Source organism: Vombatus ursinus, unplaced genomic scaffold (genome assembly GCF_900497805.2).
Source record: "Vombatus ursinus unplaced genomic scaffold, bare-nosed wombat genome assembly UNPS02004063.1, whole genome shotgun sequence".
Classification (NCBI taxonomy): Eukaryota; Metazoa; Chordata; class Mammalia; order Diprotodontia; family Vombatidae; genus Vombatus; species Vombatus ursinus.
Window position 1 is genome coordinate 559,521 of NW_020943841.1, and position 25,852 is coordinate 585,372.

The following is a 25,852-nucleotide window of genomic DNA, read 5'->3' on the forward strand; positions in this document are numbered from 1 at the left end:
AAAAGGGAAAAGGGAAAGGAGAAAAGAACTGAACCAAACTGCACTGATGAAAACCTGAAGTCAAAATCCCAAAATCCTAGGTTCTGCTTTATGGTCAATACCAATTCAACAATATATTCTCTCAGGATGTTATGCTCTAGTCCAATCTTGGGGCATTAAAGGAGAATCTGGTATCCATCATCAGAGGTAATCCATGTTGACAGAGTCAAAAGCAAAACCATCACTAAGAAAACATGGGCAAAACTGAAGTCAGTAAATAGCTCCCAAGTTTTGCTGCAAGCAATTTGTCCCGAAGCTTATACAGATCCCAAAGTTTAGAAGCCCGGGTTATGCTAGGACTGAAGGCTCAGAACATGACTGGATGCTTGATGAATTGTTAGATGCAACAGAATTTACCATGCCCTTGAGGCCAGAGAATTGGACCCAACTTAAGAGTACAGAAAATACCGTGGCCAGAATTTATTTCACAAAGCAAAGTTCAAGAATCCTGTGTGAGGACAAAGTTGGCTCTCATCCTTCATTCCTTCATTTATTGGGTACTTGTTGTGAGTAAGGCTCTGTCCTCGGTCCCATGGGGATGATACCAAGATAAATAAAACATATCCCTGCCCTCAGGGAAATTACAGTCTAGTTAACCATTTATGTAGATGAGACACCTATGCAAATAGCTAGAATACTTTCAGACTCTGAGATGCCCAACTTGAAAGATTGGGGGGCGAGGGGAGTACAAAAGGGGATGGCAGTTACCAGTAACCAGCAATTCTTCTCCAAGCTGTAAGAATATGTCTTGATGCTGGTGATTATCCTGTTTGGTGTGGTGGTATAGGCACCAGCCCCTGGGTGTGGAGTAAGGAGGATGTGAAGAACTGAGCCTGGGCAGAGCTTTTGAGTGGTGGTTGGACTGACTGAGCTGCGTGTGTTAAAGGGAGCAAGTGAATATTAACAGTGAGTGTGTTTGGATATGAGTGAGGATGGTTATGTAGAGAACTTTGCCAATGATGGGTAGAAAAGAATGAAGAGTGTCCAGGTAGAGAAAGAACTCTAGGCTCCATCCAGTGACTTGTGAGAGAGCCTGGATATGTGGGAGGGCAGTGGGAGCCTGAATTCCTCCAAGATAGAGGCTGAAACACCTTGCTGGTGCTTTGAGATCAAAAATTGTGTGCAGCTCTGGGTCCATAAGAACGTGGGGAGCAGTGAGGAGAGATTTGATATCTGAATGGCATAGTTCTAACTACACCCTTCCGCCCATCCCCAAGGCCACTTGGGAAAAGAGAGTGCCTTGTGTGGGAGGGGGAGGGCATGGAGGCCAGGGGGAGGGGGAACCAGATGCAAGCCAACCAAGAGACTGGAGAAAGTTTAGATCAATGGGAGCAGCACTCTCCATGCCAAATACTAGATAGCATGTGTAGATGAGGTATAAACAGTGTTAGAAATAGAGATTTCTCATTTTTCTCTTCTTTTAAAAAATTATAAGAGTTGGCTCTCTGGGATGGGGAAGAGGGATATAGGAAGAAATCTAATATCTATAAAGCAAAAGATTACAATAAAAATCTATTAAAAATAAATAAAATAAGGAGATATATTGGGGAAACTGGAAGCTCACACGGAGGAGGAAATGTTTCAGCTAAGAGTATTTCAAGATCTCAGATTCCTCCTCTATTAAAAAAAAAATGAGATTGGAATCAGGAATTCTTAATTTTTTTGTGTCCTATGCCCCTCTGGCAGTCTGGTGGAGCCTGCAGGCCCCTTCTCCACAAAATATTTTTAAAAACATAAAATAAAACACACAGAGCAGCTAGGTGATGCAGTGGATAAAGCATCAGCCCTGGAGTCAGGAGGACCTGAGTTCAAATCTGGCCTCAGACCAAACACTTGACACTTACTAGCTGTGTGACCCTGGACAAGTCATTTAACCCCAATTGCCTAAAAAAAATAAAATAAAATAAAACACACAGTATTACAAAAGAAACCAATTATACTGAAATACAGTTACCAAAATATGTTTTTAAAAAACAGTTCATGGGCCCTCTGAAGCCCCTCCATGGACCCCTGCTATGGATCCCAGGTTATGAACCCTTGGACTAAGTGAACCTTAAAGTTCACTCTGGCTTCAAATCCTGGATTCCAAGATCCCATTTCAATTGGCAGATATGTTGTAGGAGGGCCTTCCAAATATTGGAATATTTACTATATTATCACTCAGCCTTTTTTCAAAAATTCAATGTATTAGTTTCACTCTATAGATATAATCAATCTTAAAAGACTATTTGCATTTATAACTTTATTTTCTTGCTTGGCAGCAGATAGATACATGCCCTGGGAAGACAGCAGACCATCAAGTTCGAGGAGTGTTTGGGGAATGGGAGAGTATGACCACTTTGGCCAGAGTATAGAGCATGTGAGGAGGGCCTGCTGCATTATAAGGCTGACTCTATGCCATCTCTCTAAGGCTGAGCCACTGGTAGGGAACTTTTGACAAAAACCATCAACCACACGACCAAGAGTCTACTGACACCCTTCTTTTGGCTCCCTAAGCCCCTTCCCTTCTCTCTCTTGGTTTGTACTTGTTGGACTATTTCTCTTTTCCCTGGTTACTTTCAGTATTGAAATAAATCTCTTGTTCTGGAAGATGGCCGCCGCCATGGAGGAATATCAGCCCTACCATGACTTCAATGCTGATGAAGCACACAATATTGTGAGAGAGTGTCTAGATGCTATTTTGGGCAGTGTGGATTATAATCAGAATGTCAACCAATGGATTGCAGCTATAGTGGAACAATCCTTAACACATTTGGTAAAGTTCAGGGAGATGTATAAATATATAGTTACTTGTGTAGTGATACAGAAGAGTGGATCTGGTTTACACACAACCAGCTCATGTTTCTGGGATACCACATCTGATGGAACCTGAACCATAAGATGGGAAAATCAAACTATGAACTGTACTGTCAATGTTTTTGCCATTGCTATTATCCTGTAACTAAATGGAAATATTATACCAGCACCTTTAACATAAGAAAGTTATCAAAATGTTCTTGAATAAAACTGTTCATAATATCATTTAATTATCTTATTATTGCATTAGAAGTGAAAATGTACAATTGGCTTCAGAATAGTAAAAACTGGACATTGAAACTAACTAATCTTAGTGCTTAAAGCACACTTTAAATAAACATTTGCATAGTTGGAAAAATATCAAACCCAGAAAAATAAGACATTAAAATGTCTAAATATCATATATTTATATTTGCACCAGCCTTCCATTAATACTATGTATCCAGGGAGATGGGGGAATTAAGTTTGGGATAATAAAGTTCTCTGGAGTTGGAAAAATAGAATAATTCTACCTGCATAAGTCTGTATAAATTAATTCTTAGTTCAATAATTATCAGTGCCTCATTTGACTATCCATACAAGATACAATAAGTATTGTATGTTTTTTCTTTTATCAAAGTACTATTATATAGTAACTAGAATTAACTTTTTAAAGTAATTATTTCATGATTTTTTGCCTTTTATTTCAAAATTCCAAGTTAACAAATGAACGCTATTAGTGAATTGGTTTCTCTAGCCCAACAAAGTTCACAGTAGAATAATGACAGATTTACTAGTGCAATAATGACTGTCTTTCAAATCATTTATTCTATGTTCAACAAGTATTTGTTGATCACCCACTATGTATAGGATCCTGTTTAGCTACCACATTGCTGGTAGTTTGGAAAATGTAGCATTTATAATTTGGGTTATGGACATGGAAAAAAAAGCATTTGGTCTGCAATTTAGAGTATATAAGACAGTGGTATTTAATTAATTTTAAACGAAAAATAAAATGAGCAAAAGCCATGCAGAAGTTAGCTAAATCAAGTTCTTACGATAAGTAGATTTTATTCACCATTGTAGACATGACTTAGAGAAATATTTAAAGAAAGTCAAAGTAAATATGCACATCTAATTTTGTTCTTAAGTTCATAACTAGTAAGTTGTGTTTATTGTTTTGATTATTAAATGACAGTTGCAAATCACCTATATGACATTTAAAATATAAAGAATAAGTTATAAATGTAAAGTGTACATTCATTAACAGGTTATGTTACTCAGGGCTTTTGAAATGTAGAAAACATATTAAGAAATAAAGACTTTAAATTAGTATACACATAGCTGGGCTACCAAATGCAAAATCAGTCTGCTGCCTAAGCAAGAAAATAAACTTATAAATGCAAATAGTCTTTTAAAATTGATTAAATCTGGGGCAACTAGGTGGCACAGTACATACAGCACCAGCCCTGAAGTCAGGAGGATCTGAGTTCAAATCCAACCTCAGACCAAACACTTGACACTTACTAGCTGTGTGACCCTAGGCAAGTCATTTAACCCCAATTGCCTTACCAAAAAAAAAAAAGATTGATTAAATCTATAGAATGAAACTAATACATTGAATTTTTGAAGAAAGGCTGAGTGATAATACAGTATATATTAATAGGGCATAAAGAGGTGGTATTTGCATGTTTGTATTTCAGCTATATAACAAGGACAGTTTAAGAATTTAAGATGAATATTATTAAAAGATAAGCTCAGTTTAAATGCAGTAGTGTACTTTTTTTTGGTACATCAAAAGTTATCTCATAACTACTACTGTGATGCTTTTTTTCTTGTACTTGAAGATTATACTAGAGTGATCAAAGTACCATTTTAATTGAGTGATGTTGTTGGATCTCAGTTTCTTAAAAAATAATCACAGGAACATATGCCTTGTGAAATTATGGTTTAAAGAATTTGCTTGATACTGTTTCTGTAGCTGAAAGATAATAAAGATTGCCTGCCTTACGTGTTAAAAAAAAGAAAGAGAATGGTACTTTGGGGTCAGGTGTCATCCTTAAGAAGTATTATTTGTCTTCATTTATTCACGTATGAAGTTTTTAGGGCAGTTGTGAGAAGGATTTATAAGGGACTGTAGACAATGAAAAATGGTAAAAAGGTGACAACCTCTTTTTATGAAGGTGAAAAATAGTCCATTTGAGCCTGGCATCCTTCTTTCACTCCACGTACCTTAGTCTACTTAACAAGAATGGTGCCTTTTTTCACTCTTCCACTATATATATTTTTTTTTGCGGAGGGAAGCAATCGAGGTTAAGTGACTTGCCCAGGGTCACACAGCTAGTAAACGTCTGAGGCTGGGATATCCACTGCGCCACCTAGCTTCCCCTTCTACTATCTTTTATGAAAAGGGCCCTGTACTAGGAATCAGGACCCCTGGATTTAGTTCCTACCTCTACCATGAACTTGCCATATGACCTTGGCCAAGTCCCTTCCCCTCTCTGAGCCTGGCATTTCCTCCTCTGTAAAATAAAGGTTGGACTAGATGGTCTCCAAGATCCTTTCCTGTACCAGCATTCTATGTCCCATGATTCTATGAAGAGATCCCTTAAAAAAATTTTTCGATTGAAACATTGCTGCAACATATTGTCAAGGATAGCTTGCCCACAAGTGGCATTAAAAGGACAGGTCAGTCCAGAAAAGGAAATGGGCCAGTCAGGACAAAAGATGGTTGGTCCAAGTGCTCCACTGGTATCTAGGAAATAGTCAAAGAATCTGAGCACTGCATCGGGTCCATCCTCTACATTATTGTTGTTGTTGTTTGTCCTTTGTTCTCGAAGAGGACCATGACATCAGGAAGGTGACTTGTAAGTGAATTGGATTGAAGTGAGAGAGGCCTCAGCAAAGTCACTGGCCTCACTTTCTCTTCCTGAGCCTGATATAGATCAGGACAACTGGAGATGGCTTCCCTATTCTCTATGGGGGATTTATGGACCAATGAGCTCACAGAGCCATACTGTTGCTGTTCATCCTTCATTTTCGAAAAGGACCTATGACATCATGGGGTGATGTCTTGACTTGCACATGAATTGGATTAAAGTGAGGCAGAATTGCACAAAGTCCAGCCTCACTCTCAGAACAACCACATAGAAAAGGAGTTCTAGTCACTGTAAGACAATTGCTCTTTATCACCCTTGGCCTCAAGGCAGTCTTGCTAGTGGCACTGATCTTGCTAGTGGCCTTGCAGATTTCAAAAGCCCAGCATTGGGATAATGCCATCAAGATGGTGAAAAGAGAAGATCCCCTGTATATAATTTTAGTGTCCAAAATCCAAATTCCAGAGCATCTGGCCTGGTCTGGGTATTTCCTAGAGTATTAGCAAGTATCAGAAACTAGCACCCATTGCAACATGGGTAAGGAAGTAGTTATGGACACAAGTTTCTTGGCCTTGGTCTGGGCAAAACATAACCCTGTGGCCCATCCCCTGCCCTAAAAGATTAACGTGATAGCTGCATCTCCAAGGTGATAATAAAGGCTACTGGTGCTAGCCTGAGAGGCAAAAAGAAAAATCTATTTGGGGACCTCAGCAGTAATGGTGATTGAATACAACAGCCCAGCTAAGTCCAAGATGGACAGTCCCGCTGGACTAAGTATTTGGCCAAAGTATCTTATGACCACGCCAAGAATATAGCATGAAGTTAAAATTTCAACATGTATACTAATCAGGTATAATCAGCCATGTGTGGCTCCTAGTCAAGTTACTTCCTCATGAAATCCTCCTCCAGGTCTCAGTCAAAATGTGCTAACTAGCAACAGTAACAGAGAATGAGCTTTCAAAGTCTCAGTAGAGCACAGGAGTTCACAAGTACAAAACTGATCTGAGAAGTATCCATTTTAGTCCCCAAGAATAGACCATATTGATCCAAATATGGATTGGATGTTTTTTTTCAAAATCTAGGTTGTATTGAAACCCAAGTACAATCCATAATTGCGCTCTTAGCATTCTAGGCAGGGAAGAGAGGTAAAAAATAATGAAGTAAACAGTGATAATTCATAGTTCATATGACTCAACTCTTGGAAGGGGCCTTTGAGATCACCTAGTCCAGGGATTTTTAACTTTTTCTGTGTCCGAGACCCCTTGGGCAATCTGGGAAATCCTCGGGACCTCTTTTCAAAATCATACTTTCTAAATGCATAAAATAAAATACATAGGATTATAAAAAAACCAATTATAAGCAACCAATTCTATTTAAATACAGTGATCCAAACATTAAGACAAAAACAAGTTCACAGTTCCCAGGTAAAGAGCCCCTGATCTAGTAGCTCCTTCATTTTACAGAGAAGGAAACTGAGGCCCAAAGATGTCAAGAGACTCTATTGTGATGTAGCAAAAAGAGTATTGGATTTGGAAGAGGACCTGAGGTCAAACTTCAGGTCTGCTGCTAACTGTCTGTGTGACCTTAAATAAGTCACATCTTTCCTCTGGGCTGGGGTTTCTTCATCTGGAAAGACAAAGAAGGATAAGACTAAATGGTCTCTAAGGTTCCTTCCAATTTGAAATTCTCGTATCGTAAGTGACTTATCCAGAATCACACAGTAAGTAAGCATGAGAGCCAAGATTTGAACACAGCTCTTCTAACTCCAAAGCCAGTACTTTTCCCGTTTTAATACACTGCCTCTCATGATAAGAATAAAATAAAATATCATTATTTAAATTAGAAGAAAGGTTTTTAAAAAAATTCCACAGTTTTTTGTATGTGTAATTATTTTTCAGTTCATATATATGTATATACAAACATATATATTTATGTATATATGTTTATATGGATCCTTTCAAAGAGATCTCATTTGCAAGGTCTGACCAATATTCAGACTAGGAAAGTAAATACAATATGACCTAAAGCTGACAACCTCTGTGTGCCTGACCACTTGTCCAAGGCTGACCACTCACTACCAAGATAGCACATGATCCAAGGGTCATCAGGTATAGGGAATATAAGAATCTCATCTTCTTCCATGGCCACTCCCCAGTACATATAGGCAAAGAATGATGAGACTAGCAGATTCTTTAATTGATCAAAAAAGAAGGTATGGGAAAGAAATGAAGAACTGAGAACAACCTGGGAAGATTTGTATGAGCTGACACTGAATGAGGTGAGCAGAACCAGGGGAACAATTTACATGGTGACCACAATGGAAATAATACTGAACAACTTTAAAACCTTGATCAATGCTGTGACCGCTCATGATTTTAGAGGACTAGAAGTGAAGTATGCCTCCTATGTCTCTGTTGTGGTAGACTATAGATGCAGAAGGAGGCATATACTTCCAGACATGACCAACTTGTTGATTTATTTTACTTGACTGTTCTTAGCTGTTACAAGAAACAGTTCTATTAAGACAGGGAATTCATTAGAAAAAGAGAATAATGAAAGAAAGAATGAAAGGAAGGAAAGAAGAAAGAAAGAAAGAAAGAAAGAAAGAGAAAGAAAGAAAGAAAGAAAGAAAGAAAGAAAGAAAGAAAGAAAGGAAGAAAGAAAGGAAGGAAGGAAGGAAGGAAGGAAGGAAGGAAGGAAGGAAGGAAGGAAGGAAAGAAGGGAGGGAGGGAGGAAGGAGCATCAACAAAACTTTTATTTTAAAGAAAGAAGCCTGGAACTAGGAAAGAAGTGTGATATGGTAGACAAAAACCTGCTATGATCTTGGGCTGCATTAAGATAGGCATGGCTTCCAAGACTAGGGAGCTGATTGTCCTGCTTGGTCAGACTTCATGTGGAGTATTGTGTCCAGTTCTGGGCACCATAGTCTAGGAAAGGCATTGCTCAGCTGGAGAGAGCCCAGAAGAGGACAACCATGATGACAAAGGGTCTTTAATCAATTCCACATGAGTATCAGTTGAAGAAACCGGGAATGCTTAGCTTGGAGAACAGGAGACTTGGGAGGGGCATGATAACTGTCTTAATTACTTGTCAAGTAGAAGAGGGGATTCGATCTGTTCTCTTTGGCCCCAGAGAAAAGAACCAGAAACAATGGGCAGAAGTTGCAAAGAGGTAAATTTAGGCTTGACATTAGGAAAAATCTCTGTATCAATGAGAGCCATCCCAGAGTGGATAGCCTAGAGAGGTGCTGGGCTCCTCCTCCTTAGAGGATGACCAATTGTTTGGTCTACTGTAGTGGAGCTTCCTTTTTGGGAGGGGTTGGATAGCTGCTAAGGGTCCCTTCTAACTCTGAGGTTCTAGGATTCTGAAAACTACTCCTTGCGCACAGTCAGTGATTAATAAATGCTCGTTGAATGCAAAACACTAAATTGAACCATGCAAAGAAATAAAAATGAGAAAGATCAGATAAGTAAAGCAAAGTGATTTGCAATCAGTGACCTAATTAGAAGAGACCACAGAGTATGGCACAGTAATAGCATGAATCTCCAGACCTGAGTTCATTGCAGCCCTACCTTTGACCATAAATAGCGGCAGGACCTTCGAGTAAGCTCCTTGAGGGTAAAGGCTGCCTCACTTTTGTATCTGGATCCCTGGAACCCAGTTCTTGACAAGAGCTTAATAAATGCTTTTCATTCATTCGTGTAAACATTCATTCATTCTATCTGGCTGGATTCAGATAAGCTGGTTGTAATTAGAGAAAAAATCAGGTCAGATATCCTGACCTGAATACATGTGTTCATTCACTCAACAAACATTTATTAATCACTTACTATCAGTGAAGCAGTGTGGAATGAACGCTGGGTGAAAATTTAAAAGACGTGGGTTCTCAGCTTTGTCTCTACCTACCTATCTGACATTGAACAAATCCATTCCCCCTCTCTGGGCCTCACCTTCGTCTTCTGGGAAATAAGGGGGCTGGACTAAGTGATTCTAGCCTTCCTCCGGAAATCTCTTTCTAATATACTACACTTTCATCTTTCCTGTTTATAGCTTTCTTCCAAATACTCTCCACAGATTTGCTCTTTATGGAAATGTTTGTGATGTCTAATGAGTAGATGAGTAGATAGTAAACTAACATGAGATTTGGCCTGACCCCCGGTAATCCCTGGGTAAAATTACATACTCAATTCCATGTTGACAGGGCCTTCTAATCCCATCCACAATTTCTCCAAGTGTTCTTTCCATTAGATCAGAGAAGGTATTATTGTGTGATAGAAAGAGCACAGTATTCAAATCCAATGGACTGGGTTTGAATCCTGACTCAGCCACCAGCCGGACTGAACACTAGGCGAAGGTGTGTTGTCCTAGACAAGTCACTCTCCCTCTCTGAGACTCCTCTGTAAATTGAGAGTATTGGGCTACATCAGTGCTAAACCCCATGTTCCAAAAGGTATAGAGTCCCACAAGAACAACCCAATTTCTTGAAATCCCACACATCAGGAGATGAGAAAGTATATGATGTCCCTAGAGTCCATGTTTTCCTCCCAGAGCTACAATGCATTGGGATCTGGTGAGTTTGCATAACTGGCACATTTACCTGTACCGCCCACTTCAGCTTGTCTATTGGGCCATTTCCCAGTTCACTTAAGTGGAACCAGCTAAATTAGTTTCTGGAAGAAGTATTTATGAGAGTGCTGTAGCCTGTCAGAGGGAGAACATAGACTTTGGCTTACTATGCCCAAAGACGAGAAATCACACTGAGTAACACCCAGCAAAGACTGATACTGAAGAACTGTGTGCGGCAGAGCAGAAAGCTATGACTTTCCATTGCTGCTGAAGCTCCTTTCTCGCCAGAGAATTAAGGGATGGGGCATCTTATCTCAGTGAGATAGGTCTTCTGGGACCTTGAAAGACTAGTTATGGCCGTTAGAGAAAGCAGGAGCATCAACTTTTCCATAATAGCTTTGATGACTTCAATCTTTACTAGTGTGGGTTTCCATGACGGTCAAATGTATTCGTGCTTTGCATGAAAAGAGGGATGCAGACCATCCAGGGGTGAGAAATGCAGCCTGGCTGGGGTCTATAAGCTTTGATTTTTTCATCAATACCAATATAGCTTGCAGTCCCTCTACAGTTTATAGGATCATAGAAATAAAGCAGAAAGGGGCCTTAGAGGCCAACAAATCCAACCTCCCTCATTTTACAGATGAGGAAACCAAGGCACAGAGTGGTCAAGTGATTTGCCAAGGGCCATACAGCTGCTAGTCAGGGTCTGAAGTGGGATTTGAACCCAGGTCTTACTGACTCTAAATCCAGTGCCCTATCCACTATTCCACACTGCCTCTTATGGTTATTAGATGGTCTTTGGGAGTTACCCTGGTAGACAGATTTATTCCCAGTGGCTGGCCAGATGATGAGTTCCTCCACATTTAACTGGACTGGCCATGGGATAACAGAAGCACAGCCCATGCCTGGGATGTATTTGAGATCTTTCAAGAATGGCAAATAGATCTTGGGCTCCACTATCCTAGTCTTGGAGAACCCATGCCATGATACAGCATCAAAAGTAGAATGTAAGATCCCTGATGGCAAGGACTGTTTCACTGTTAGCCCCAGTATCTCATACCCAGTGCCTGGCACATAACAGGTGCTTCATTAATGATTGTCAATGGGTTGACCTTAGTGGAGGAACTCTTATTGTTCCCTTAAAATTTCTAGGATTCTAGTGTGCATCATATGAGTCACTCAAAGATTTTACAAATCACTATGAACATTCCTGGCATCCTCTGTTAGTCGATGGGGAAACTGGTTCTGAGAGGCTGCCCCACCTAGAACCATGCTGAGTCCAGCTCTATCTGGAACCTCTTTGCAGAATTGTTTATTTCCCTGAGGTTTATGCAGTGGTGTGCTGATAAATGTTTAACAACTGGATCTCTGTAAACACACAGCACACTTGGGAGTTCAACCAGCATTATTCATATTTTCTCCATCACTTTCTTAAGCCTATTCAAGCAACAAAACAAGAAATCAAGTCCTGATTTGTAGCGTTTGACAATTTCTGAGGTTTGGATGCTCACATTGGACATTTGACCTCTCAGTTAGAGATGGTTCCAGCACAGCCCTGGGCTTATGCCATGGGGAAAAAGGAGACATATCCAAAAAGGCCCAGCATGATGTAACAAAAGAACAGTGGGCCAGATTTCAGGCCCTTGCTCTGATATGTATTAGCTTTGTGATCATGGGCAATCACATTGCTAAATCAAAATGTGTTTTTTTATAATCCACATTCTGATCAACCTCTCTGCATTTTTTGACACAATTGCCAACACCCTCCTCCTGGACTCTGTCTTCCTGATGTCTTCCATGTCTCTACTCTCTCCTGTTTCCCCTCCCATTTTTCTCCTTCACTGAATCATCATCCGTCTCCTACCTTGTGAGCGTAGGTGGCCCCCAAAGGCCCTTCTCTTCTCTCAATGTACTGTCTCATTTAGCGATTCCATCAGTTTCCATGGAGTCAGTAATCATCACCATGCAGATGACCCCCCAGATCTCTATATCCAGCTCTAGTGTCTCTATTGAACTCCAGGCCCACTTCAGCCACCACCTGCTGGACATCTCCATCTGGCTATTCCATGGGTATATCTCAAACTCAACATGCCCAAGACTGAAATCATTCAGCAGAGATGTATTATGAGAAACAGCTCTGTTGGAATTGGCAGAGTGTGGTATATGTGTAACAAGGAGAACAGATTACTAGGCTGTGTGATTAGGGGCAATTGCACTAATAAAACCTATGGCCTTTCCCCAGGTCTCAGTCTTCTGGACCTTGCTGAAGGTTTTGACATATTGACAACACTGGGTCGTTCCATCAGCTTCCATGATTTTACCCCAGTTTCTCTACCTACTTGTCACTGAATCATCACCCATTCTCATACTGTCTAAGTGTAGGCGGCCCCTAAAGGTCTTTATCTTCTCTCTCTTGGTGATCTCATCTACTCCCATGATTTCAATTATCACGTCTCTGGAGATGACTGCTAGATCTCTACAACCAGCCTTGGTGTCTCACTTGAACTCCATTCCCATCTGGGCCTACTGGCCATCTGTGCCTGGATGTCCCATAGACGTCTCAAACTCAACAAGTCCCAAATGGAAGTCATTATTTTCCCCCCTCTCCCACAATCTGCCCCTCCTCCAAACTCCTCCAAATTCTGTTGAGGGCAGCACCATCCTTCCAATCACCCACGTTTGAAATTTCCATCACCCCCGACCCTTCCCTCATATACAATCAGTTGCCAAGTCTTATTGATTCTACCTGTACAACATCTCTACCATTTATTCTCTTCTTTCCACCCACACTTAAACCAGCCACTAATTCGGTTTAAGTTCTCATCACTTCTCACTTGGACTATTGTAACAGCCTCCTAATTAGTCATTCTGCTTCTAGACTTCCCCGTCCATCCCATCCTCTACAGAGCTGCCAAAAAAAATCTTTCTAAGGCACAGGTCTGGCTATATCTTTCCCTCTGCTCAACATTCTCAGTTGTCTCCCACTGACTTTCAGATAAAATACAAACTCCTCAGCTTGGTGCTTAAAACCCTCCACCATCTGTGGCCCAGTTACCTTTCCAGACTTATTTCACACCACTCTCCACCCATTCTACCTTCCAGATAAACTGATCTAGCTGTTCCTCTCCCTCTTCTGTGCCTTCAAATAGACTGCACCCCATGCCTGGAATGTACTCTTTCCTCATCTCCACTTTTTAGAACCTTCAGCTTCCTTTAAGATAGCTCAGGCTCTACCTTCTACGTGAAGCCCTCAGGCCCTCTTCTCCTTCTCCTAAAGTCCCTGTCCATACTGGTATTCTGCTAAGATTTAGAAGAGATGAAATTAACCAAATGGAGATTAACATAGCTTATTCATTGGGCGGGAGAAATAATAAGAGAAAACAAGATTCCTGCAGTTTCCATTTTATGCAAGTTAGAAAGAAATTTGATTTAGAAAATTATAGGGTATATAGTTGTTTCTTAGCTGTGTTTGCGAACCATTGAAAATAGAGTTTGAAAAGCTCAAAAGACATTCAAAAGAGGATTGATTAGGGGTGGATTGTAGGGTGGATTTGTACTACAAGGAGAGATTCTGTGAGGTAACTTTGAAGGTCCTTCCAACTCAGAGCTCCTAGGATTCGGATTTCATGTGATCAGCCCCTCCTGGAATTTCTATAGCCCTGCATTGCATCATGTGCTTTTTTTTTCAATGCCAATGAATAGGAAACAAATGCTGGCATCGTTGTCCTAATCTTCATACCCCTTGCCAGCTGCCATGACATTTAACTTTGCCCTTGTGTCTACAACATACATGAACGGCCTAAAAGTCTATGACATCTGTTTATCCTCTAAGCAATCGGCCCTGAAAGCAGAGAGAAGCTATTGATGGCAGCATACAGGAACATGGGAGCTTTGTTCTCTTTGTAGAAGAGAGCTCCAACCTCAGGACTGCCGGCTAGTTGTCTCCTTAGCAACTTCAGGATCCACTATGGCAGCAGGGCCCTTAAAGTTAGCACCTATAATCCTTTGACACCCTTATGTTGGTAGCAAGGTTTTCATTTCAATAGACATTTATTAATATGATGATTAATCCTGACCCCAAAGAAGAGATGAAGTAATGTAGTTCCCTTCTTTTATTGGGAAGGTGGTAGACTATGGGTATGGAATGTCACATATACTGTCATATATAGTCGATGTGTCAGTTGGTTTTCCTTTGTTACCAGGGAAGGCTTACTAGGTAGAGGAGAGGGATACAACCAGAAATGAATGTGATATGAAAACAAAAAGCATTACTAAAGCTTAAAAAAAAACTCAGAAACTGTGTTAAGATTTGGGCAGGTGAAGATGAAAAAACACCAGCAATCCCTGTCCTCAAGGAGCTTACAGCTTCATGGGGTGAGGCCAGCCCTCAGGAACAAAGTGCTAAAAAGAAATTAAGTTTGATACAACATGACTAATGTGAAAATACATTTAATAGGAATGTATATGTAAAGCCCAGATCAATTGTGCACTGTCTTGGGGAGGGAGGGAGAGAAAAATTTTAAACTCAAAAGCTTATGGAAGTGATTGTTGATAAATCAAAAGAAATTAATAAAAAAAAGAAATTAAGTTTGAGAAAGGAGAAGTTACATTTACCTACATAATAGGTAGGTCAGAGAAGGGATCACTGAAGGAAGTCACATCTGAGTTGAGCCTTGAAGGAAAAGAGAAGGACTTTAACAGAGATCAGGGAGGAGAAAGTTGATTCCATACATGGGGGTCAGCATGAGCAATGATATAGAGATGGAAACGGCAGGTTGAGAAGGTGGATGGAGAGTAGGCCAGCTTAGCTCAAACACAGACTACATGGAGGAAAGTACAGACAGGTTGGAGCTGGATTCCCAAGACCAGGAACTTCAATTTTATTTGGTAGACAATGGTTAGCCACAGTGGGGGGTCTGAAGAGGGAAGTGATGGGATCATGGTGGTGTTTTAGGAAAATTACATGGGTAGCAGAGTGGGGAGAGAGATTGAAGAGAGGAGAGGCAGACAACTGGCAAGAAGGTTTTTATAAAAACCTAAGCAAGGAGAGATAAAGGCTTCAGTGGCAGTACTGAGGAACTCTTAGGGCTCTCTCAGTCTTCAGATATTCTTAGAGCAAGTTTTCCAATGTCTTCTTGGTCTCCTCATTCCCCACCTTGTACTATACTTAGTTGTTCACATATTAGATCCCTCCTTCAGGGCAGGGAGTCTTTCATTTTTGTCTTTGTATCTTGGTGCCTTGCACTATGCCTGGCACACAGTAGGCACTTAATAAATGCTTGTTGAATGGAGGAGCTAGAAGTAAGAGCCATTGCAGCATAAAATCATAGAATTTTAAACTAGAAGAGATTATAGGGATTGGAGCACCCCATCTGGATTCACCCTCCTAACTTGTACTTACTCTGACAGATGGAGTCCCCAGAAGGGAGGTTACTACCTTGACTTCTAGGGTAACATTATGGGTCACTATTTCTAACACTCTATCTCAGAACAGAACCAAGATATGAACCCAGGCCCTCTGCCTACACTGAAGCACCTAACTCCAGTCATACTCACTTCTAACCCAGTTTAGCTCCTGGCACTTGGAATCTTGCCCTCCCTCCTTTTCAGCCCCCCTTTATGTAGACTAGAATGTAAGCTCCTTGAGGGCAAGGGCTTGCTTTCTGCTTGTATTCTTATTCCCAGCTCTAAGCACAGTATCTGGCACACAGTAAGTGCTTAATAAATTAAATTGAATCCTTCTGACTCCAAATACAGCCCTTGCTGCTTCTCAGGAACAACCTTTCTTTCCCCTCAGACCTCACATGACACTTCTTTTTTGTGATTCTCTAAGGTCCTTTATCATGAAGTGTTAAGTATCATTCTGGCTATCAGTTTACTAGACTGTAAGCCCTATGGGGAACCAAACTCAGGTCTTATCTAAACTTTCTATCTCCTTTAGCCTGAAGGACAGTACTCTGCACACTATGGACTCTCTAAAAATGAAAAACGTTGGTTGGATTAATGAATGACACCTCAAAGCATGCTATCTATCATCTCCAGACTCACAGTAAAAGGGGGTATGCTCACTATAGCCCACTGTGCCTTAAGTCTAATGCCTCAGAAGACATTCAGACCCAAAATAAAGTCAGTCCCCTCCCCAAGCCAGAAAGTTTTGGTGAGTTCCTTTCCTGGGGCTGCCATCTTGGGATGGCCTCAGACCAGCCATCCTTCATTCCCCTCCCATCTGTGCTTCCAACTCTCGGGACATTGCCTCCATGCCCCAGCACTGGCACCTTTGTGCCCCCCTTTCAGTTCCCTGTTGTCTTTCCCCCATTAGAATGTAGGGTAGAGACACACTTTCTTTTTGCTTCTATGTGTAGCTCCGGTACTTAGCACCGGGCCTGGCACCTAGTAAAGAAGGGTTTAATAAATGCCTGCTGCCTGCTGCCTGCCTACCTGCCTGCCCTCCTGGAGGTACAGAGCATATTCCATGGGGAGGGAAGCAGCTTCTCCACAGAACCTGGAGTTCTTGCAGGCCCCTCAATTAACCAATGGGCTCCCCTTCCTAAGCAGGGCTCAGGCTCTGGAGTTAGAGGCTGACTTGGGTCACAGTTATCTCAACTGTAAAATGGGGGATGGGAGGGGACGGGGGATTAGATGCTCTCTGACGTCCGTAGACGTCATCTCTAGAACCAGGATCCTGCCTTCCCTTATCCCTGCAAAATCATAATAGGATCTTACAGATGGAAGAGATCTCCCCCAGAATCCACCTAGTTCAAGCCTTTGCCCCAACCAGAAATCCTGCCTGCGGTATCTCAGACAAGTGATTATGCAGCCTCCATTTCAACACCTCCAGTGGTAGAGAGCTCACTACCTCCCCAATTTTGGCCAGCGCTAATTTTCACGAAGGTCTTCTTTATGGTGAGCTGAAACCTGTCTTCCAGCAGGATTGATTGACCCTAGGTAGAGAGAATCTTCTCTTGGCACCAGCCCTGCCTTTCCAGCCTCCCCTTCAAATAAATCCCAAGTACTTGATCTATGGAAACAATAAGAGGCTGGGAGGGGGAGTGGGCGGGAGAAGCAAAGATGGGACCATCCTGCCTCCCAGCGGCAATATGAGAGTGTGGCAGCAAAATGCAGACAAGCTCCAGGCTAACGTGGAAATTTCGAGAACTCCAGCTTGTCAGAGCTGGGAGGGACTTCTGACACCAGCTAGTCCTGCCGCCTCTGTCTACCACAGAGGAAACTGAGGCCTGGGGAAGTGACAGTTGGGGAAAATGTGCCTTAATTGTGATGGGTTCCTATATTCTGCCTGCTGTAATTCAAGGTAATGGAGTGTAATGAATATAAGAGGAAATAATTCTGATGCAGACATCAGAGAATTTATGCAGGAGTCTGGTTATCCATAGAATCCTCCCCTTAGCTTGTTTTTCAAGCAGCTTTAAGCCATCCCCCTCTGCCCAGGCTCTCTCTGTTTCTCTCCTGCTGACACCCCAAGATTCCCTAGTTCCCTGCCCCCCGGCTGAGAGGCCTCTGCTGAATTCCTACAGCATCCCAAAAATGTCCCCCGCGCTGACTCCACAAGATCCCTACCACTCCAGCTCAGGGATCCCTATGTCTCCCCATTGCTGAGTCCACAAGACTCCCCCACCCACCCAGCCGTTCTCCCCTCCCCCCGAAATCTGTGCTCATCCCCTGATGATTCCCAAAGAACTTACAGGCTTCCCTCCCACCAACCCTCCACCCCACAAGTGTCTTGGTATGTCCTTCCTGGTAACTCGCCAAGACCCCTACAACCCCACCGCCTGGAAAAGGTCTCTGTGTCTCCCCCATGGGAGTCCCTAAGACCTCCGAAACCTCTACCCCGACATCCCGTGTCTCTTTCCAACAGATACCTCAAGATTATACAGCCTTCGTCCCAGGGGTTTCGGTATCTCCCCCGGCTGACTACTAATGAGCCCCTTATATACACTCTCGATGTGGTTTCTGTCTCCCCCTAGAGGAAGCCTTGGGAACCTCAAAGCCCCATTCCCAAGGTTCTATCTCTCCCTTCTGATTCCAAGACCCAGACAGCCTTCCTCCGTCTGTCTCCTCCCCGTTGATATCCAACACCGCCACAGACTCCGCTTATCCAAGGGTCTGTTTGTCTCCTCTCATGCTGAGTCGTCCAAAACAACATTGCTTCCTCTCCAGGGGTTTCTATCCCTTCCTGACTCTCATAATCCCACAGCCTCCACTCCCACCTGTGTCCCTCCCCCCACTCCTGCCTGCTTACTCTCTTACACTCTCCCAGTATCCCTACCACTCCTCCTAGCAGGGATTTCTGTGTCTATCTATGACTCCCAAGATTCCCAGAATCCCCCTACACAAGGGGTCTGCATCTCCCCCATATTGAGTCACCAAGACCCCCCCAAAGCTCTCCCCCACCAGGGGTCTACATATAGTTTCTCCATGTTAACAACTCAAGACCACCACTGTTGCCCCCTGCTGACTTACCAAGATGCCCACGTCCTCCCCCTACCAGAGATTTCTGTGTGTGTGCTCTGCTGACTCCCCCAAATTCCCACAGCCTTCCTCAGTGGCTCCTTGTCTCTGCCCTGATGACACCCCAAGATCCCACAGCCTTCCTCTTCCTAGGGATCTCCATTGACACCCCTATAGCACCATCCCCTAGGGGTCCCTGTGTCTCCCTTTTACTCACTCCTTCAAGACCCCTACAGGCTCCCCTCCCAAGGGGCTCTGTCTCCCCCTTCTGACTCCCCTAGATCCTCCCATCCTCTCCCTCAAGGGTCTCTGTTTCCCGCCCCCACACTGGTTCCCCAAGACCTTGGCCACCTTCTTATCCTTAGGGTTTGTTATGTCTTCCTCTACTGACTTTCCAAGACCCCCCCCCATCTTCTCCTGTATGGGTCTCCATATCTACCATGTACATCCTCTGCCGTACAGGGGTCTCTGTCTTACCAATGTTGACTCCCCCAAACCCTGACAACATCCCCCCACTATGAGTCTTTGTGTCTCCCCCCAATGACTCTCCAAGTCCCCCACATCATCCTCCACAAGGTTCTGTGTCTCTCCCTCCCTGAATCCCCAGTGCCTCCACAGTCTTCCCCTACCCAGGGTTCTCTCTCTGTCTCTCCCTGCTAACTCCCCAAGATCCCCACAGCCTTCCCCAAGGGATCTCTGGATCCACTCTCTGCTGATTCCTCAAACACCCCACAGCCTCTGCCCTAGGTGGTCTGTTTGTCTCCTCCTGCTGACTCCCCAAGACCCCCAAAGGCTCTCCCCTAGGGTCTCTGTGTCCACTGTCTGTTGACTTCATAGGACCTCTATAGCATCCCTCTGCCCTGGATCTCTGGGTCTCCCTCAGGCTGACTCCCCAAGACCCCCACAATCTCTCCCCACCAAGATTCTGTGTCTACCCTGTGCAGAGCTCCTATGACCCCTTCCGTCCTCCTCTTGTTCAAGGGTCTCTTCTGCCCCTCTGTTGACCCCCCACAAACCCTTTAAACAGGGGTCTCTATGTCTCTCTCCTCACTCCCCAAACCTTCCCAACTTCCCCCTGCCCAGGGGTCTCAGGATCTACCACCTGCTATCTCTCCAGAGCCCTACAGCCTCTGCATCTGGGGAATCCAAGAACCCTACAACTCCCCCCTGCCCAGAGGTCTCTGTCTCCCTCCTGCTCTCCTCATGCAACTAGGTAGGATAGTAGGTAGAACACTAGGCCTGGAGTCAGGAAGACCCAAGTTCAAATCCTGCCTCAGACACTTACTAGTTGTGTGACCCTGAGCAAGTTATTTAACCTCTGTCTGCCTCAGTTTACTCATCTGTGAGAAAATGAGGACAATAATAACATCTACCTCTCAGGTTGTTGTGAGAATCAAATGTGATAATATTTGTAAAGTGCTTAGCACAGTGCCTGGCACATAGTAGGTGCACATAGTAGGCCCTTAATAAATACTTGCTCCCCCCTCCCCAGTGTGTCTGTTTCTCCCCCGTTGACTCCCCTAAACCCCCACAGACTCTCCTGCAGCCATCTCTTTATCTCCTTTCTACTAACTCCCCAGTACCTTCACAACTTTCCCCTGACTGACTCCCCAAGACTCTCACAATTTCTCTATAGAACTCCTGCTGCTACAATCCCTACACTCTTCCCCTGTGCAGGGGTTTCCCCCTGCTGACTCCCAAAGTCCCCACATCCTCCCCCTGCTCAGAGATCTCTTTGTCTCCCCCACTATTTACTTCCCAAGACCGCTCTAGGCTCTCCCTCAATCTCTTCTCTCTCCTGCTGACTTCCCAGAACCCACACAGTCTCTCCCCAATCAGGAGTCCATTGTCTCCTACACGATGACTCCTCAAGACATTCAAAACCTTCTCCCAGTGGATCTCTGTTTCCCCCTTGACTCCCCAAGACCCACACAACCGCCCCTAACTAGGTATCTCTATGGCTCCCCTTATCCTAAGAATCCCCTGCCTCAAGCTCTATCTACCTCCTCACTGACTTTCCAAGACCCCACATTCATCCCCTGTGTGATAATCTCTGCATCTAACCTTGCTAACATATTAAGATCCTCACAATTGCCCCTGGCCCAGGATTCTCTGTCTCCCCAGCTGCTTGACTCACCAAGCTCCCCCAAAACCTTCCCCACAGGAGTCCCTGTATCCACCTCCCTGCTGAGCCCCTGACCCCCCACCATATCCTCTCCTTGGTCATGAATCTCTGTAATTGCCCCCTCTTTACTCCTCAAGAAAGCAACAACTTCACCTCAAGTAGTCTCTGTACCCCCCGCTGAGTGACTATGACCCTCATATCCTCTCTGTTTTGGGGTCTCTGTAATTCTCCCCTGACTCCCTAAGAACCCCCCACCTTTCTCCAAGGAGTCTCTATCTAAACCCTGCTGAGCACCTATGACCCCCAAATCCTCCCCTTCTTGAGGGATCTCTATAACTTCTCCCTCCTGACTCACCAAGACACCCGACAATTTACCTCCAGGAGTCTATGTATATATATGTACCCTCTGCTGAGCTCCCATGACCCCCCATCCTCTTCCTGGAAAGGGGTCTTTGTAATTCCCCCCTCCTTACCCCCCAAGATCCCCAAACACCTCAGTCCAGGAGTCTGTATCTACCCCCTGCTGAGAACCTACAATCTCCCAGGTTGTCCCCCTATTTAAGGGTCACTGTAACCCCACCCTTTACTCTCCAGGAAACCCACAATCTCCCCCAAGGAGTCTCTGTATCTACTACCTGCTGAGAACTTACAACCCCCATACTCTGCCCTCCCATTCGTGGGTCTCTGTAACACCCCACTCCTGACTTCCCAAGAAGCCCATCCCCAATGGGGCTTCCCCCAATGAGTCTCAACCCCTGCTGAGCACCTATGACCCAAATATCCTCCCTGTGTTTAGGGGTCTCAATGACTCCACCTTCTTGACTGCCCAAGAACTCCACATCCTCCAACAAAAGAATCTCTATATCTACCCCAGGCTGAACAACTACGACACCGTATCTTCTCTCTTCAGGGGTCTCTATAACTCTCCCTCCTGACTTCCCCACAGGAGACTCTCCTGCTGAGCCCCTATGATCTGCTCTATTCTCCCGCTCTTCAGGAGTCTCTGTAACTCACACCATAACTCCCTAAGAACCCTACACCCTCTCCTCAAGGAGTCTCCATATGTTCTCCCTATTCAGAGGCCTCTGTAAAATCCTCCTCCTGACTCCCTAAGAATGCCACAATCTTCCCTCTTTACCTCCAGGGAGCACACAACTCCCATACCCAGTCCCTATTCAAGGTTCTCTGTAAGGCCCCCTTCCTGACTCTCTAAGAACCTCAAACCACCCACATGGATTCTCTATATCTACCCCATGCTAAGCACCTATGATTCTCTTCCCATTAGAGGGTCTCAAGGACTCCTCACTTCCTTTTTGTTTTGTTTTGTTTTTGTTTTGGCTAGGCAATGGGGTTAAGTGACTTGCCCAGGGTCACACAGCTAGTAAGTGTCAAGTGTTTGAAGCCAGATTTGAACTCAGGTCCTCCTGACTCCAGGGCCGGTGCTCTATCCACTGAGCCACCCAGCGTCCCTCCTCACTTCCTAAGAATCCCACAATCTCTCTCCCTGGGAGTCTTAGTACCGACTACTTGCTAAGCACCTATGACCCCATAATCCTCTCCCTGTTCCGGGAGCTCTGTACCTTGCTCCTCCTGAAGTCCCAAGACTACCAAAAACCTCACCCCAGGAGACTAGTTACCTGACCCTCTGCTGAGCAACTACAACCCCCTATCTACTCTTCCTTTTTGTGGGTCTGTATAACGTTCCCTTCCTATCCACACAAGAGCCCCACAATCTGTCCCGAAAAAGTCTCTGTATCTATTGCCGTTTGAGCACCTACAATGCCCACGTCTTCTCCCTGTCAGGGGTCTCTATAACTCTCCCCCACCCCGACTAACCTCCACCAAGGAAGCTCTGTACCTACCCCCGTGCTAACCCCTATAACATCCACCCCACGTCATTCCCCCTGCTGAGCACCTATGATCTTGCCCCATATCCTCTCCTCGAGGGGTCTCTAGAACTTTCTCCTCCCAACAAGCTACCTACAGTCTGTCTACTGACCCCACTGAGGAGTCCCTATGACCCTCCAAATCCTCCCCTTGGTAAGAGGTCTCTAAGGCTACCCTCCTGACCCCCTAAACCCCAAACACCTCCTCCCAGGAGCCTCTGACTCCCCAAGAATTCCATAGCCTTCCCTCACAAGTCTCTGTATCTGTTTCTTGCTGAATGACTACCAGATGCTCTCCCTGCACAGAGGTCTTTGGAACACCCCTCTCTTGACTCCCCAAGGCCCTCAAAAGCCTCTCTCCATGAATCTCTATATCTACCCCTTGCTGAGACCCTATGGACATGCACAAGGGTCACTGTAACTCCCCTTATGACTAACCAAAAACCCCACAATGTCCGTCATGGAGTCTGTTGTGTCTAACCCCTGCTGACTCCCGTGACTCCCATACAGTTTCTCCTTTTCATGGATCGTTGTAACCCTCCCCTCTTGAATTCCCAAGAACACCATAACCTCTCCCCAAAGAGTCTGCATCTACTCCTTGCTGAGCACCTGTGACCCCAATATCTTCCTCATGTTCACAGGTTTTGGTGGCTTTCCCCTTTGGACTCCACAAGAATCCTGAAACTCCCTACACACACACACACACACACACACACACACACACACACACACACACACGTCACTCTATTTATCCAGCCTAAGACCCATCACATCTTCTCATTTGAGATTCTACGTAACTTCCCCTTTCTCACTCACCCCAAGACACTCAACAACTTACCTATCAATTGACCCTACTACAGAGCCCTTATGATCCCCCAAATCTCTCCTTTGTTAAGGGGTCTCTGTAACTCCTCTCCCCTTATTTTGGTTGACTTTTTTATTTTTGAGTCCCAAATTCTCGTCCTCCCTCCACCCTGTCCCCCACCCACTGAGAAGGCAAGAAATGCAATACCCTTTATATATGTGAAGTCATGTAAAACATACTTCCACATTACCTATGTTGTGGGGTCGGGGTGGAGGTGGGGCAGGGAAGAAAAATAAATAAAGTGAAAACAATATGCTTCAATCTGCACTCAGAATCCATCAGTTCTCTCTCTGGAGGTGGATAGTATTTTGCATCATCAGTCCTTTGGAGCTGTGGTAGATCATTGCCTTGATCAACAGCTAAGGCTTTCACTGTTCATTATCATTACAACATTGCTATAACTGTGTACAATGTTCTCCTAGTTCTGCTCACTTTGTATCAGTTCATATAAGTCTTCCCAGGGTTTTCTGAAACCACCTGCCTCGTCATTTCTTATAGCACAATGGTACTCCATCACATTCACATACCACAACTTGTTCAGCTATTCCCCAATTGATGGGCATCCCCTCAACATCCAATTCTTTGCCAACACAAAAAAGAGCTGCTATAAATATTTTCATACATATGGTTCCTTTTCCTTTTTCTTTGATCTCTTTGGGCTAGAGACCTCATAGAAGCATAAGTGGGTTAAAGGGTATGCATAGTTTTGTGGTCTCTGTATCTACCCCCCTGCTGAGCACATAGGAACCCCATGTCTTCTCCCTACACCCCTGTAACTCTCTGCCTTCATGACTCCCCAATAACCCCACAACCTCCCCCTAAAGGAGTAATTGTATAGAGCCCGCACTGAGCTTCTGTGACTCCACCATATCATTTTCTTCTTCCGGGGTCTCATCAACTCCTCCCTCCTGATTCCCAAAGAGGCTCAAAATCTCACTCCAAGGAGTCTCTGTATCTATTCCCTGCTGAGCACCTAACACTCCCATACCCTGCCCCTGTTCACAGGTCTCTGTCTTCCCCATTGTGACTCCTCAAGAATCCCCCTTGAGTATCTGTGTTTACCCCCGATGAATCCCAATAACCTGTTGTGTGTCTTCCACATCCTACCAGCCCAAGAATCCAACAGCCTTCCCTGTATCTACCCCCTGCTGAGCAATTGTGATCCTCATGTCTCCTCCCTGTTCAGAGGTCTCTTTAACTCCCCCATCCTACTCCCCAAGATTTCCCAAAACCTCCCCAAGGAGTCTCTGCATCTACCTCCTATGGAGCACCTACCACCCCCATATCATCTTCCTGTTCAAAGGTCTCTGTAACACCCCTTTCTGACTCCCCAAGATACCTAAAACCTCTTCCAGGAGTCTGTGTTTTAAGCTCCCTACTGAGAACCTGTAGCCCCCTATATCCTCTCCCTCTACAGGGGTCCCTGTAATTCCCCCTTCCTGATTCCCCCAAGGACTCCACAGTCTCCCCCCAAGAAGTCTCTGCATCTATCCTTCCTCTACTGAGCACCTAGGACCTCCATATCCTCACCTTCTCTTCCCTCTACTGACTCCCCAAGAATCTCATAGCCTTCTCCCACAAATCTCTCCCCGATGAACTACAATTTCCATATCCTTGTCCTGTTCAGAAGTCTCTATAATCCCCCACTTCCTCACTCCCCAAGGCTCAAAAGCTCCCTCCATGAGTCTCTGCTGAGTCCCCAGGACACGCCCTATGACTTCCAGCTGGACGCAGGTCTCTGTAATTGCCTCCTCAGGATTGTCAAGAAGTCCACCCCCCGCCCAGGAGTCTGTATCCACCCCCTGCTGTGTACCCCTAGATCCTCTCTCTCTTTGGAGGTTCTTATGATTCCCCTTTTACTTTTGTTTTTGGTGAGGGCAATTGAGGTTAAGTGACTTGCTCAGAGTCACACAGCTAGTGAGTGTTATGTGTCTGAGGCTGGATTTGAACTCAGGTCCTCCTGACTCCAGGGCCAGTGCTCTATCCACTGTGCCACCTAGCTGCCCCCCTTTTACTTTGAAAGAAACCCACAACCTCCCCTCAAAAGAGGATCCGTGTCTACCCCCTGCTGGGCCCCTATGACCCACCCATAACTTTCCTCCCTTAGCCTTCTCTGTAACTTGCCTCCTGATCCTCCAGAAGCCTGAAAATCTCCCCCCAAAATGTATCTGAATGTACCCCTTGCTGACCACCTATGGTCCCCATCTCTACTACTTGTTCAGGGGTCTCTGTAACTCCGTTATCTGACCCCCAT

At 44.4% G+C, this 25,852-nt stretch overlaps 1 pseudogene; it reads left to right on the forward strand.

Moving 5' to 3' along the window:
* Positions 1 to 2,641: 2,641 nt before the first annotated feature.
* On the forward strand, positions 2,642 to 2,980 carry LOC114053247 (annotated as a pseudogene).
* The last annotated feature ends 22,872 nt before the right edge of the window (positions 2,981 to 25,852 follow it).